This window comes from Stegostoma tigrinum, chromosome 8, assembly GCF_030684315.1.
Source record: "Stegostoma tigrinum isolate sSteTig4 chromosome 8, sSteTig4.hap1, whole genome shotgun sequence".
NCBI lineage: Eukaryota > Metazoa > Chordata > Chondrichthyes > Orectolobiformes > Stegostomatidae > Stegostoma > Stegostoma tigrinum.
The window spans coordinates 73,537,495-73,552,151 of record NC_081361.1 but is presented as its reverse complement, the minus strand read 5'-3'; the positions used below and the strand labels follow the sequence as shown (position 1 = coordinate 73,552,151).

Here is a 14,657-nt window from a genome sequence, read left to right as displayed (position 1 = left end):
AGGAAAATTCCAAAAATATAATTTTAATTTAAAGGTATGCACAATCTTCCACGTTAACTGCAAACAACTATTAGAAAGCACAGCAAATATGTTTCTAGCACTGTCTCTCCTCTCACATCATTATCTTGTTGCCAACAGCTTAGAATGTTCTAAACTGAGAGTGTTCCACTTCCTTCCTCACAGTTCATAGTGTCTGAAATGGTTTGGGATACTTATGAGGGATTTCTAAAAAATCGTTCATCAGTTGTGGGCATTTTTGGAAAAGGCAGCATTATTGTCCATCCCTACTTGCCTGAGAGAAGGTGTATTACTTGCAGTTCTTGAATCACTGCTACTACATTGACCGTGCTGTTAGGGAGGATTTTGATACAATGAGAATGAAGGATTGGCAAAATAGCTCCACGTATACTTCTACCACTTCCATGTCAGGACAGTGTGCAATTTGAAGGGAACTTGCAGATGCTGGTGTTTCATGCGCCTGCTGCCCTTGTCCTTTCAAGTGGTAGACTTTGCATATTTGGAAGGTACAGTTGAAGGAACCTTGGCAAATGTGATAAGGTGCAACATGAATGCAAGTCTTTCTTGTCTTTTCCCATCCTTACTTGCAGAGCAGTACAATAATAAAAAATGATGTGTTATAGTTTCTTGTAAGTTCAATGTTTATTAATTCAAATTAACTTATTTCATTCATAGATTGACTGACCTGTGAATAGCCGATAGAAGAGTGAATAATGTTAGCCATTGTACCGTTTCATGGGGCATACATCTGTATATCAGATGCCAGCCACTTAAACTATCCTCACTCATACCAAGATAACAGGGTGTGGAGCTGGATGAACACAGCAGGCCAAGCAGCATCTTAGGAGCACAAAAGCTGACCTTTCGGGCCTAGACCCTTCATCAGAGAGGGGGATGGGGAGAGGGTTCTTAAATAAATAGGGAGAGAGGGGGAGGCGGACCGAAGATGGATAGAGGAGAAGATAGGTGGAGAGGAGAGTATAGGTGGGGAGGTAGGGAGGATTCCGTCACTACAATCATTTCCTGATTACTATAGTTTCTTTTAAAAATAATTAAAATAATACTTTTCACTCTACAACTCTAGAACAGAATATATGTAGATCAAAAAGCAATGGGAATTGCCTCTAGAAGAGAATTATGTTGTCACAAATTTACATCATGAGAAAGTTTGTATCTCTGCATCTGGTGCTCCTCCAAGTATACCATAGTTTTGATGTGCAGTTTTGATCTGACTGGGCAGCAGGTCCATTCCATGCCAATACTACACTCATCAAACCCTACTGTGCTTCAGTTCCCGGTTGTGCATGTTTCACTTCTCTGCACTTGTGCTTCAATATTCCAGATCCTGGCCTGTTTGCTTCTTTCCATGCCTCAGGACTTTCCTCCTCACCACCCTACTCCCCCACCACACCTCTCTTTTGGCCAGTCTAATTCATCTTCTGATTAATGGCGACCCCTGTATAGTGATTGTACATTGATTATGTCATTGAAAATGAATGGGAGATGGCTGGATTTTTGAGGGTATCCTTATTGGTGACTACAAATGGTATCTGCCACTTGTCAGCCTAAGCCTGGATGCTTTCCATGTTCTGTTGTAATCTTGCATAGACAGCTTCATTATTAGAAAGTGAATAGGGCTGGGCACTGCCTGTAAACAGCTCCACTCCTGACCATATGAGGAAAGGAACTGAAGGTAAATGGATTGAGATTGCTTCCCTGAAGGACTCCAGCAGCATTTTGCTGGGAATGTGATGATTGCCTTTCACACTTAGGAGTGACTTCACAACTGGGGAGTTCTCCTGTTGAACCCCACTGACGTCAATTTTACTATTGCCGCTGATAGCCATTCTGAAATCAATTAAAGAAATGACACAGTGGTAGCAACAAAGCCACATAACATCAACTGGTCATTTATATTTATACTTGTGATTTAGCCAACAAAATAAAACACACTGGAAAAAAATAAACCACTGAATGGGATTTCCACCCCTAGGTCACTGGTTTTAAGTATTACATATAGCAGTTGTGCATCAAGTAATGTCTTTCAGAGAGTAAATAAGAGTAAACAGTAATTTTTAGCCTCTACATGTACTTAACTGGTTGTTTTTCTTTTGGGTGACGGGTGTGAGGGAGGTGGTGGGAATAGTAGTCAGGGCAGGGAGGAAAACAAAATGATGTTTCCACTAGGTCTGGTTGAGTCTGCACACAATGAATCAATTTGTATAAAATGTATTGTTTAGCAACTTTAACGAATATGTCAAATCTTTTGTGTGAGTTCAACTTAATAACAGTATGATAAGGAGCCTGATAATAATAGCACATTCAGCAAAACCTTCCTTATCTTAGCTCAGCTCCCATTTGGAATTTCATTTATACCCACGCCCTTTCCTGAGGCCTAGAGCAGCACTGACGTGCATATTTCCTGTCATAAACTATTAGAAACAATTTGAACAACTCAGTAAAGGGAGATGCTAATAAAAAAAACTTACAACACTGGAGCTGGTAATGTTTAATTACTTCAGTGATCTGCAAGTAAAATTTTGTATGTTACTGTGGAGACTGTCCTTGGCTTACACTGACAGAAATGCATGCTGTGTACACTGTATCATTGACTTGCCTATGTAACCTTTACTTTTCTAAACTATTTCACCTTTTATTATTTTACACACTTCCTAGCCTCCTGTACAAAGATAGGACAAACAAAGAAAGGACAGATAAGTTCCTCTTTCTTGGTGTCTGTGTAAATAAAGTGGATTCACTTTAGTGAATGATATGCTAACAGTGGACAATAAGGAAATGGTGAATAAAATGAACAAATGTGTTGCTTGCTTGGTTCTTCACTAATATGGCATTTCAGTCATATCTGTAAACAGGAGCTGGAGAGGTCAAAGAAACTTAGTGCAAATTCAATCATAAGAGATGTGATATTGTGCAAATTGGTGCACCTCTGGGCTGACAAGTCCATTAGACTGTAAAATCATAGGATATTGGAACACAAATAAGCAACTTGGCTCACTGAATCTACTTCACGATTCAGTGAGATTATGGCCGAGCTGATAAAGTGGTGATAATGCGAGGTGATGACCTAGTGGTATTATCTCTAGACTATTCATCTCGAAACCTAGGTGATATCCTGGGGACCTGGGCAGATGGTGGAATTTGAATTCAATAAAAGAAAATTTGGAATTAAGAATCTAATGATGACCATGATCCATTGTCGATTGTTGGTAAAATCCATGTCATTCACTAATGCCCTTTAGGGAAGGAAACAGCCACTCTTACCTGGTCTGGTCTACATATGACTCTAGCCCTACAGCAATGAGGTTGACTTTTAAACTGCCATTTGGGTAATTAGGCATGGGCAATAAATGCTGGCCTCACCAATGATGCCCTCATCCCATCAATGAATGAAAAAAACAACTCTTAACTCCACTTTGCTGTTTTTTCCCACAGCCCTTCATTCCCTTACTGATTAAAAATCTGCCTTTAATCTGTCAACTTTGAATATGCTTAACAATCCAGCCTCTGCAGTAAAGAATTCCACAGATTCCTTACCTTCTGAGAGATGAAGTTCCATCTCATCTCTCTCTTAAGTGGGTGACCCTCTACTCTGATATTATACCCTCTGATCCAAAGGGAGAAACCATCTCTCTGCATCTACTTCATCAAGTCCCTTAATAATCTTGTATATTCCAATAATGTCACCTCTCATACTTCTAAACTCCAATGAGTATAGACCCAATTTCCTCATGACAGCCTCTCCATACTCAGAATCAGCCTAGTGAACCCTCTCTGGACAATACCCCGTGTATCTATCCTTAGATAAAAGTCCCAAAAACTGTTCACTGTATTCCAGCTGTGATCTAATTAGTGCCTTGTGTAGTTTTAGCAAAATATTCTTTAATTTACACTCCAATCCCTTTGAACTAAAGGCCGACATTCCACTTGCTAGCTTTCATAAACGAAGACTCCCAAATGCCCTCCGTTGTTTGGCTTCCTGTAGCCTTCCTTCATTTAAGCAGTATCCTTTCTTCTTCTTGCCAAAGTGCGTAATCTCACATTTTTCTACATTGTATTCCAGTTGTCCAAGTTTTTGCCCCCTTGCTTAGCCTGGTCTATATTATTGTGTAGAATCTTTGCGTCACTCTCACCACTTGCGTTTCTACCTATTTCTGTGTCATTCACAAACTTGACAACATTTTGTTCATTTTCCTCATTAATGTCATAATAAACATTTTAAATAATTGTGGCTCTAGCACCAAACCCTGTGGGACTCCATTAGGTATAGGTTACCATCCTGAAAATATCCCCTTTATCCTAACCCTCTGCCTTCTATTAGTTAGCTAATTCTCTATCCATGCTCAAATACTACCACTAACACCTTGGGCTCTTGTTTTATTAAATAGCCTAATGCATAATACTTTATTAAAACATGTTCTGAAATCTAAATATATTACATTCACTGCTTACCTCATTATCTTTCCTGCTTGTTACCTCCTCAAAGAATTGTATTAAGTTTGATTTCCCCTTTGTGAATTCATGCTGACTCTGCTTGATCATATTATGTATTTGTAAATGCTCTGTTATTATGTCCTTTACAATTTTCCAATAACAGAAGTTAAGCTAATTGGTCAATAATTAAATTGACGTTTCGGGTTGGGACCCTTCCTGAAGAGCTCAAACAGCTCGAACAGGTTGATGTTAAGAAGGAGGATGTGCCAGAAATTTTGGATAGATAAGTCCCCTGGGCCAGACGGGATATACCCAAGTTTGATACAGGAAGGGAGGGAAGAAGTTGCTGCCCCTTTGGCAATGATCTTTGCTTCCTCACTGTCCAGTGGAGTAGTACCAGAAGATTGGAGGGTGGCAAATGTCATTCCCTTGTTCAAGAAAGGGAATACGGATAATCCTGGGAATTACCAATCGGTCAGTCTTACTTCTGTGGTGGACAAATTATTGGAAAGGATTCTGAGAGATAGTATTTATGATTATTTGGAAAAGCATAGTTTGATCAGAAACAGTCAGCATGGTTTTGTGAGGGGCAGTCATGCCTCATAAGTCTTATTAAATTCTTTGAGGATGTGACAAAACTCATTGATGAAGGTAGAGCATTGGATTTGGTGTATATGGATTTTAGCAAGGCATTTGATAAGGTTCCACATGGTAGGCTCATTCACAGAGTAAGGAGGTAAGGGATTCAGGGAAATTTGGCTGTCTGGATATAAAACTGGCTGTTCAACAGAAGGCAGAGGGTGGTACTTGATGGAAAGTATTCAGCCTGGAGCTGGGTGACCAGCGGTGTTCCACAAGGATCTGTTCTGGGACATCTCTGCTCTTTATAAATAACTTGGATGAGGAAGTGGAAGGCTGGGTTAGTGAGTTTGCCGATGACATGAAGGTTGGTAGAGTTGGGGACAGCGTGGAGGGCTGTTGTAGGTTGCGACGGGACATTGACAGGATGCAGAGCTGGGCAAAGAAGTGGCAGATAGAATTCAACACAGAAAACTGTTAAGTGACTCATTTTGGAAGGTCAAATTTGAATGCAGAATACAGGGTTAATGGCAGGATTCTCAGCAGTGTGGAGGAACAGGGGGGATCTTGGGGTCCATGTCCATAGTTCCTGCAAAGTTGGTACCCGAGTTGATAGGGTTATAAGGGAGGCGTATGGTGTGTTGGCTTTCATTGGCAAGGGAATTGAGTTTAAGAGCCGTGAGGTTATGCTGCAGCTCTATAAAATCCTGGTTAAGCCACACTTGGAATATTATGTTCAGTTCTGGTCACCTCATTACAGGTAAGTTGTGGAAGTTTTAGAGAGGGTGCAGAGGAGATTTACCAGGATGCTGTCTGGGCTGGAGAGTAGGTCTAATGAGGAAAGGTTGAGGAAGCTAGGTCTTTTTTCATTGGAGCAAAGATGGATGAGAGGTGACTTGATAGAGGTGTACAAGATGATGAGAGGCATAGATAGAGTGGACAGTCAGAGACTTTCTTTCCCAGGGCAAAAATGACTATTACGGGGGGGGGGGGGGAGGAAGGTACAGGGGAGATGTCAGAGGTAGGTTCTTCACACAGAGACTGGTAGGTGTGTGGAATGCACTGCCGACAGTGGTAGTGGAGTCAGATACTTTAGAGACTTTTAAGTGACACTTGGATAGGCACATGGAGGATGGTAAAATGTAGGGTATGCAGGGTAGATTGATCTTAGGAGGATAATAGGTCGGCACAATATCGTGGGCTGAAGGGCCTGTACCGTACTGTACTGTTCTATGTTATGTTCTATGTTAAATTCATTCCACACACAAATCAATCTGTGTAAAAAAAGTCCCCCTTGTCTTTTTTAAATCTTAGCCTCTGACCTTAAAAATGTCTCCTTGTTCTGAAATGCCCCACTCTAGCAAAAAGACACCTACCGTTCACCTTACCGTACCTTCTCATGATTTTATCTATAAGGTCACTCCTCAACCTCCTATGCTGCAGTGAAAGAAGTCTCAGCCTATCCAGCCTCTCTTTATAATTCAAACCCTCCAGTCCTAGTAACATCCTGGCAACTCCTTTCTGATCCTTTGCCTGCTTGATAATATTTTTCCTGTAACAGGGCGACCAGAACTGGACACAGTCCTCACCAATGTCCAGTCCAACCGCAACGTAACGTCCTAATTCCTACACTCAAAGATCTGCGCAATGAAGGCAAATGTGCTAAACATCTTCTCAATCACCCCATCTATATGTGATGCAATCTGGAAAGAATGGAGGACTTGAGTTTTAAGGAGAGGCTGGAGAGGCTGAGATGTTTTTTCACTGGAGTATAGGAGTTTGAGGGGTGGCCTTGTAGAGGTTTGTTTGTACCTGTACCCCTAGGTCTCTCTGTTCCGCAACACTCCCAAAGGCCCCACTTTTAATTCTATTAGTCCTATCCTTGTTTGTTTCACCAAAATGCAATATCTTGCATTTATCCAAATTAAACTCCATCTGCCACTCCTCAGCCCATTGACCCAATTGATCAAGATCTCTTTGCCTTCTTAGATAACCTTTGTTTAAAGAGAAAAATTTAAATGTTTAAAGAGAAATCCAAACACCCTGTGTTAAACATTAGAGCTATGCTACAAGGTTTCACTTTTTAACAAAACAAACTTTGCTGTATAAAGAAAAATTAAATAGCTTAGCATATGGTATATACATTTATATATGTACATATATGGTGTATACATCCCCCACATCAGAACCCTCTGATAAGACACATTAATCTTAAAAGATATTTACTTTTGTATGGCCCACCATAATTATGCTTCAATCCTCTGAAGAATTTTCCTTAGCTCTAGCTATTCCCAGATTCTGGTTACATCTCAGCACTTCCAAACTAATCTGTTTTCTGCTTTCTTGAACACAAGATTCTGTGATGACCAGGGATGGAATGCTCCACTGGTTGAAATCCTCTCCGGCACAAAGTAAGTTTGTGATTGTTGGAGGTCAGTCATTTTAGCTCCACAAAATCTCTGGAAGAGTTCTTCAGGGCAGTGACCTAGGCCCACCATCTACAGCTGCTTCATCCAATGATCTTCCCTCCATCACAAGGTCAGAAATTGAGATGTTTGCTAATGATCGCACAATGTGCAGCACCATCTGCGACTCCTCAATTATTGAAGCAGTCTATGCCTAAATGCAGCAAGGCACAGACAATATCCAGGTTTGGGCTGAGAAGTGGCAATTAACTTACAGGCCACTCAAGTGCCAGTCAGTAATTATCTCCAACAAAAGAAAATTTAATCACCACGCCCTTGACATTCAATGGCATTGCCATCGCTGAGCCCCCAGTATCAACATCTTGGGGACTACATTGGTCAGAAACTGAACTAGACTAAACATGTAAGTACTGTGGCTACACAGCAGGTCAGAGATTCGGAATCACATAGCAAATAGCTCAACTCCTGAATCCTCAAACGCCTGTTCACCATCTGCAAGGTACAAGTCAGGAGTGTGAAGAAGTGTTCCACATTGTCCTGAAACAGTGTAGTTCAAACAACACACACAAAGCTCAAAGCAATCTGTCTGATTTGTACCAAACCCACAAACATTCATTCCATCCACCACTGATGTGCATTAGCATCACGGTATACCATCTACAAGATGCACTGCAGAAATTAACTCAAGGTTTTTCGGACAACACCTTAGAACCCATGACCATTACCATCTATAAAGACAGGGGCAGCAGATACATGGGAACACCTCTATCTGCATGTTCCCTTCCAAACCACTCACCATTCTGATTTGGAAATGTACTGCTGTTCCTTCAATGTCACTGAACTCCCTCCCAAATGGCACTGTGGCCCTTCATCCTTCAAGTTGATTGCCCTGGTTCATGAAGTAAGCTCACCATCACCTTTTCAAGGCCATTTAGGGATGAGCAATAAATGCTGGCCCATCCAGCAATGCCCACACCCCATGAATGAACTTTAAAAAAAAATATTGTGTCATGCATGGAAATTTTTTGGTCAAAGTGCGTAGCCACGTGTAAATATGGGAGGGTGATCAGCATTGGGGTGATTATTGTCAGCTCATTACAAGGGTATATGTGGGTAAAACAGCAGGAAACTCTGGTGCCCTCCAGGGTCTTCCAGGTTCCAACTGCTGGGTGTCATAGTTAAAAGGCACCGAGACTGCACTTCAATCTCAGCAACCCAGTAACATCACTCCAGCTCTGCACATCACCCCAACCCACCCCTGAAGATAAAAACCAAAAGAACTGTGGATACTGTAAGTCAGGAACCAAAACTGAAACAGAAGCAAAACCAAGTTCTGGGGAAGGGTCACCAGACCTGAAACATTAACTCTAGATTTCTTCTTCACAGATGCTGTCAGACCTGCTGTGCTGTTCCAGAAACTTCTGTTTTTCCACCCCTGAAGATGTCTGAGACCAAGCAAAAAAATCACACCATTCTGCTGCAGTCTGCCAAGATATGAACCATTGCATATCCCGGGCTTCATGCTCCTAGCAGTATGAGTTAGTATTGCAATGTTACCACTATGGAAGACTGCCACACAGGATTTTGGGTCCAAGGCAATTCCATTTCCCACTGACCCCACAGTGGTACTACCTCTCACACTGCTATAGGACGCACACTTAAAACATAAAGTTACGACACTCAGCAGTTCCCACACCATCTGCTTAAAGGCCTTTCACCACAACTAGGATGGCATGCATATTTGATGGAGGAACATAGCAGGCCAGGCAGCATCAGAGGAACAGGAAAGCTGACATTTCGGGCAGGACCCTTCTTCAGAAATAGAGGGGAAGGGGACTATGAAATAAATAGAGAGGGTGGGGTTGGACTGGAGAAGGTAGGTGGGATTGTGATAGGTGAGTGCAGGTAGCCAAGGGTGGGGATTGGTTAGTGAGATGGGAGGAGCGGATAGGTGGGAGAGTGGACGGTCTCAATGTGGACTTTACTAGCTCCAAAATCTCCCCACGCCCAACCTCATCCCAAGACCAGCCCTCCCTCTCATCCCCACCTCCTTGACCTGTCCATCTTCTCTCCCATCCATCTGCTCCTCCCACCTCACTGACCGATCCCCACCCCTGGCTACCTGCACTCATCTATCACAATCCCACCTACCTTCCCCAGTCCAACCCCACCCTCTCTATTTATTTCATAGTCCCCTTCCCCTCCTCTATTTCTGAAGAAGGGTCCTGACCCAAAACATCAGCTTTCTTGCTCCTCTGATGCTGCCTCGTCTGATGTGTTCCTCCAGCTCCACACTGTGTTATCTCAGACTCCAGTATCGGCAGTTCTTACCACCTCTGAGTGATATATATTTGATGGCTTTTCACCAAAGGCCTGCATGGGACAAGGACATAATCACAAAAGATGGTCTTCTGAGTTGAACTCCCTTTTGAGTTCAGCTGTGCTTGCCTGTCCCAGTCAGGTTTGCTGGCATCAGCCAATGTGCTTGACTTGCTTGGAAAGGCTTGTTGATCTGGTCAAGTTTCATCCTTGACACTCCAAGCATTTAACAATAACAACAAGATTGCATATGATTGAGACTTTGCATGAGCAGGGAGAGGCTTCACCTTTGCAACAAAGTATTTGAGCACAGAAACAGCTTAGAAATAGAGAGTCAGGAAACTGAAGAAGCTTGTACTCTCCAGAGCTTGAAGCAATACATCTCATATGTAGAGCTGGATGAACACAACAGGCCAAGCAGCATCAGAGAAGCAGGAAAGCTGACATTTCAGGTCTGGACCCTTCAGTCAGCTTTCCTGCTCCTCTGATGCTGCTTGGCCTGCTGTGTTCATCCAGCTCTACACCTTGTTATCTCAGATTCTCCAGCATCTGCAGTTCCTACTATCTCTCACCTCATATGTAGGATTGAGTTTTGTGAATGTAACTGTTTCACATTTTTGGCTAGTCTAATTGTGCTTGTGAACCCAATTCCAGCGAGTTGGGAATGTTACTGAGTTTTCAGAAAACATTAATAATGGCAGAACAGGTTCCCAAACATGTAGGTCAGCAAAGCGATCTGCCTTAAATGTCCTCAGAACTCAGTAACAAAATTTGAAACGTGCCTTTGCGAAATTGAATTTCTGACATTAACCCACATCCTCCAGCACTGAAGCCAGAATTTTGTTAGGTCACACAGCCTATATCCATTATACCCAGCTGTTTCTTGATATCATGTAGAGTGAACTACATTGGCTGAAAAATGCAATCTGTGATTTTGGGGATCTCAGGAAGATCATGAGGGAGATCACCTGGAGGAAATATGCAACCTACTTGTGCAAACTGACCCATTAATAATAAATAAAGTAATAAATAATCAGATAAATTGCTTGGTGATGTTTATTGAGAAATGAATATATTTTTGTTGGCAGCGGTTGATTGATACATACTTGCCATAACACTGGGAGAATGCTCCTGCTGTTTAAAAATATTGCAATGGGATCTTTTACACATATCTGAGAGGGAAAACAGGGCCAAAGTTTAATGCTGCTCCCTCAGTTTTGCATTGAAATATCAGCATATACTATGTACTTAAATGTTTAAGGTGGGGCTTGAATCCACAAATGTCTGACTCAGAGGTGAGTGTTACCACATATACAACAAAGCCTTGTTACTTGCACTGCAATACAATGTGGTGAATTTGGGATTGTTGTGTCATGTTTCTCTTCCATCAATGGTGTGATACATCAATAGGGCAACAAATTGACGTGCTGAATGGGATGACTGTGAATATTCAATATTTTTCTGCATGACACCGGGTTAGCTATGCAGCTCAGACACCCATTTCCTCACACAACCCTACACTATCCTCAAACTATACAGACTCAATTGTTTCCTCTTTAATGGAGAGCACTGCCGAGTAGGCAACGGCATCTTTCACTTGAATGAGAATTGTAAGATTGGAGTTTATTTTCAACAGCTTTTCAGTTACATGCATAATCAGTCGTTTATCTGCATCCCTTCCTTTCTACACCTCTATACTAATTACACTTCTGAGAACCCAACAGACACACCAGCTACAAAAACAGAAGTTTCTGGGAAAGCTCAGCTGGTCTGGCAGTATCTGTGAAGAGTAATTAGAGTTAACGTTTCAGGTCCAGTGACCCTTCCTTAGAACAGACACACCAACTAGCCAGCTCCGGACAGTGGTATTTGGATTTTGGAGCACAGACGACTGTGTTAAGTGTCCCTTGGTTGACATGGGCGAGTTTTGACAATGTGTTCATTTGTCAGGAATTGCAGCTTTCAGCATGAGAGATCCAAGGCATACAAAGTTGGTACAGTACGAGGGAGACAAGTTATGAAATCTGAATAAGCCATGTCATTGTGCAGTAAAGGTCACTTGTGCTGGCCAGCACCGACTCGCTCCTTGTGAGTTGATCTGCACTTTTCAGGAACAATTTTTGATTCGTCATTGTGATTTGCATGTAACCAGATAAAAAAAAACACAAATCATCAGTATCAACATACTGCAGTTGATCAGCAGGAGATTTTACATTTTCGAGAGGAATTTCGAAAGTGAAAGTGATTTTGCTTCGTTCCCTGAGAAGTAGGATCAGTTAGTTTCCCCTGTGCTTGGGACCAGATCTAGAGGCGAAATTGCTTGTTCTGGGAGCAAGCTAAATGTGGCGAACGTCCCATGGTACAACAGTATACCTGCAGCTGCGTGAACCTCTTTCCAAACCAGTTCGTGCAGATTTGCATATGGCTACAGCGTAAAGAATGAACCTGTAGCAACATCACTTCCTGCATCAGTAACTGCACGTCAAAAATATTAATTTGACAGAACGTCTCTGGGATGAAGGTGCAAATCTGGCAAATGTTAAATTCATTCTTTCAAGAACACCTAACAACGTATTTCTTCCAATGGAGCCAAACTGACTGTGGTATTTCTCAGTTCCCCTTGCTTTTTGTTTGCTGTTGTGAAACGACAGGTCTGAGGCATCCTGGGAACAGTTAATATTGTCAATACACATCACTCCCCTCGCTCAAACACCAGCCACAGGGAAAACGAAGGAAAACAACTGCTGATTTCCAAAAAAAACTCTTTACAGATTATCTCACCAATTAGTTTTAAACCACAAAGGACAAGGATGTGCAAAAGGAGACCAATAAGTGCAGTTACCTATTCATTAAAGACTGCATCACCATCCTGATAAATTCCGGATTATACTTTGCTACAATTTCACGCTCAATGAATCAAGCGTTTCCATCGATGGCAGCCCCTTGAATTTATTATCATGATAAAAGGACCAAAGTGGGCGGAGAATTCAAACTGTTAACAGAAAGGCCTTCAGAAGACAGCGGTTTCCTGGACGACAGGGTAAACACTGCTATTACAGGAGTCGAGCCCATCTATCCTCCGACATGCTAATCTTAATTAAATAACACTTTGTTTCTAAATTATAAACTAAACAACTAACAGCCAAGCGAAAACACCTTTGCAATCCAGGAGTATTATAACAATCAGTAGATTGTATAATTTAATCAATTTCTAGATTTATCGCTAATCTTTATAATATTAATTATTTGATTCGTTCGAATGAAGAAACGGAGAGTAGTGAAGTTGACAGGCAAAATAAAACTCAGCAACTCCTCAATACAACTTCTGAACTTCGAACAAAGAGTTAGTTTGAGCTCGACCCTCAGGTCTGATTCAGATTGAGAAACTAGCCGGGAAGTGGGGGCTTGTCTCAGAAGTAAATCTGTTTCAGAATTTGTCTCAATGGGTAAATTTACTCAGAAAGGCCACATGATCTCACTCTGTATACCCTTTATCACTACAGAACTGGACTTCCCCTTAATTCTCAGTCTGGTCACTTCCCCATTGGGTTGCCAAGCGTCCACCTCCCCCACCCCCCACCTCTAAATCTAACACTTGGACAATCTAACTGTAATGTGGTGGATTAAACACCTCACCAATCAATGTAAGAAATATCACTCGTAGGACGTAAAGCGCTTTACATTCATTATTTGTGTTCACTTATTGCAATAATTTCTATGTTAGAAACTCTTCGCACTAGACTGTGAAAACCTGTAATTCATAATACATTTATTTACTGACAGTCTTTTCTAATATGCTTACCTGTTCAAATAATCGTTGAGTGTTAAAACAAAGAAATTAATGTTCGGCATTTATTCTTAGTAAGCTTTCATTTAAAAGAAAATTCGATTTTATTTCCAGTCTCAAGGTCACTACTTACCTTTCGTGCCTCTGCCGGACTCTCCCATTCCGAGTGAAAACATGTTTCGACAGAAGTGAACTTGTTAATATGTGTGTGAGCCCTGTTCTATAGGTTGCAGCTTCACATCCTGATTTAAATATTATATTACGATATATTTCCTCATCAATCGATGTGGGTGTGTCGGTCAGTTGGCTGGGGGATAAAGGAGGGTCCAGTTGAGTTGCTTTCCTCTGTGCAACTTTTTTGAAAGTGACCAGGTAAGGAATGGGGGGAGAAAAGCACACGACCAAAGTCTTTAACCACGCTCCCCACGCCCACCAACCCGCTACCTGCTCCAGGGAGACTCCTACAGTCAAATCTCGGCATTTTCTGAGGGCATTGAGCGGAGGACTGTCGGATTCTGTATTAATGATAATGGGAACTGCAGCTGCTTGGCCTGCTGGATTCTGTATTAATATTGGGTTTGAAATATGAGCACATTGATATGCATTTCAATCTCTTAAAATGTTTTATTCACTCGTGAGATGTGGGTGTTGCTGGCTGGGCCAGCATTTATTGCCTGTCCCTAGTTGCCCTTGAGAAAGGTGGTGAGCTGCCTTCTTGAACAGCTACAGTCCACATGCCGTAGCTTGAACCACAATAATCTTAGGGAGGGAACAGTGACAGTGAAAGAACGGGATATATTTCTAAATCAGGATGGTGATTGACGTGGAGGGGAACTTGCATGTGGTGGTGTTCCCATGCATCTGCAGCTGTTGTGCTGTCATATGGAAATGGTTGTGTTTTTAAAAGGTGCTGTCTAACTACGTTTGGTGAATTTTTGCACTGCATCTTGTAGATAGTTCACACTGCTGCTACTGAGCATCAGTAGTGGAGGGAGTGTATGTGTTGCCAATCAAGCAGGCTGCTTTGTCTTGAATGATGTCAAACTTCTTGTTGTTTGAGCTACATCCATCCACTG

The 14,657-nt window shown here is 41.9% G+C and overlaps 1 protein-coding gene across 2 annotated transcripts in view; it reads right to left on the bottom strand.

Annotated features, from left to right (window-relative positions):
* The window catches only part of best4 (bestrophin 4), an 88,224-nt gene extending 74,223 nt beyond the window's left edge, over positions 1-14,001 (bottom strand). For both annotated transcript variants that reach the window (XR_009446068.1, XR_009446067.1), the window contains exon 1: positions 13,715-14,001. The gene's annotated coding sequence lies outside the window, so the exon portion shown is untranslated. The remainder of the gene's footprint in view (positions 1-13,714) is intronic.
* Positions 14,002-14,657: the final 656 nt, after the last annotated feature.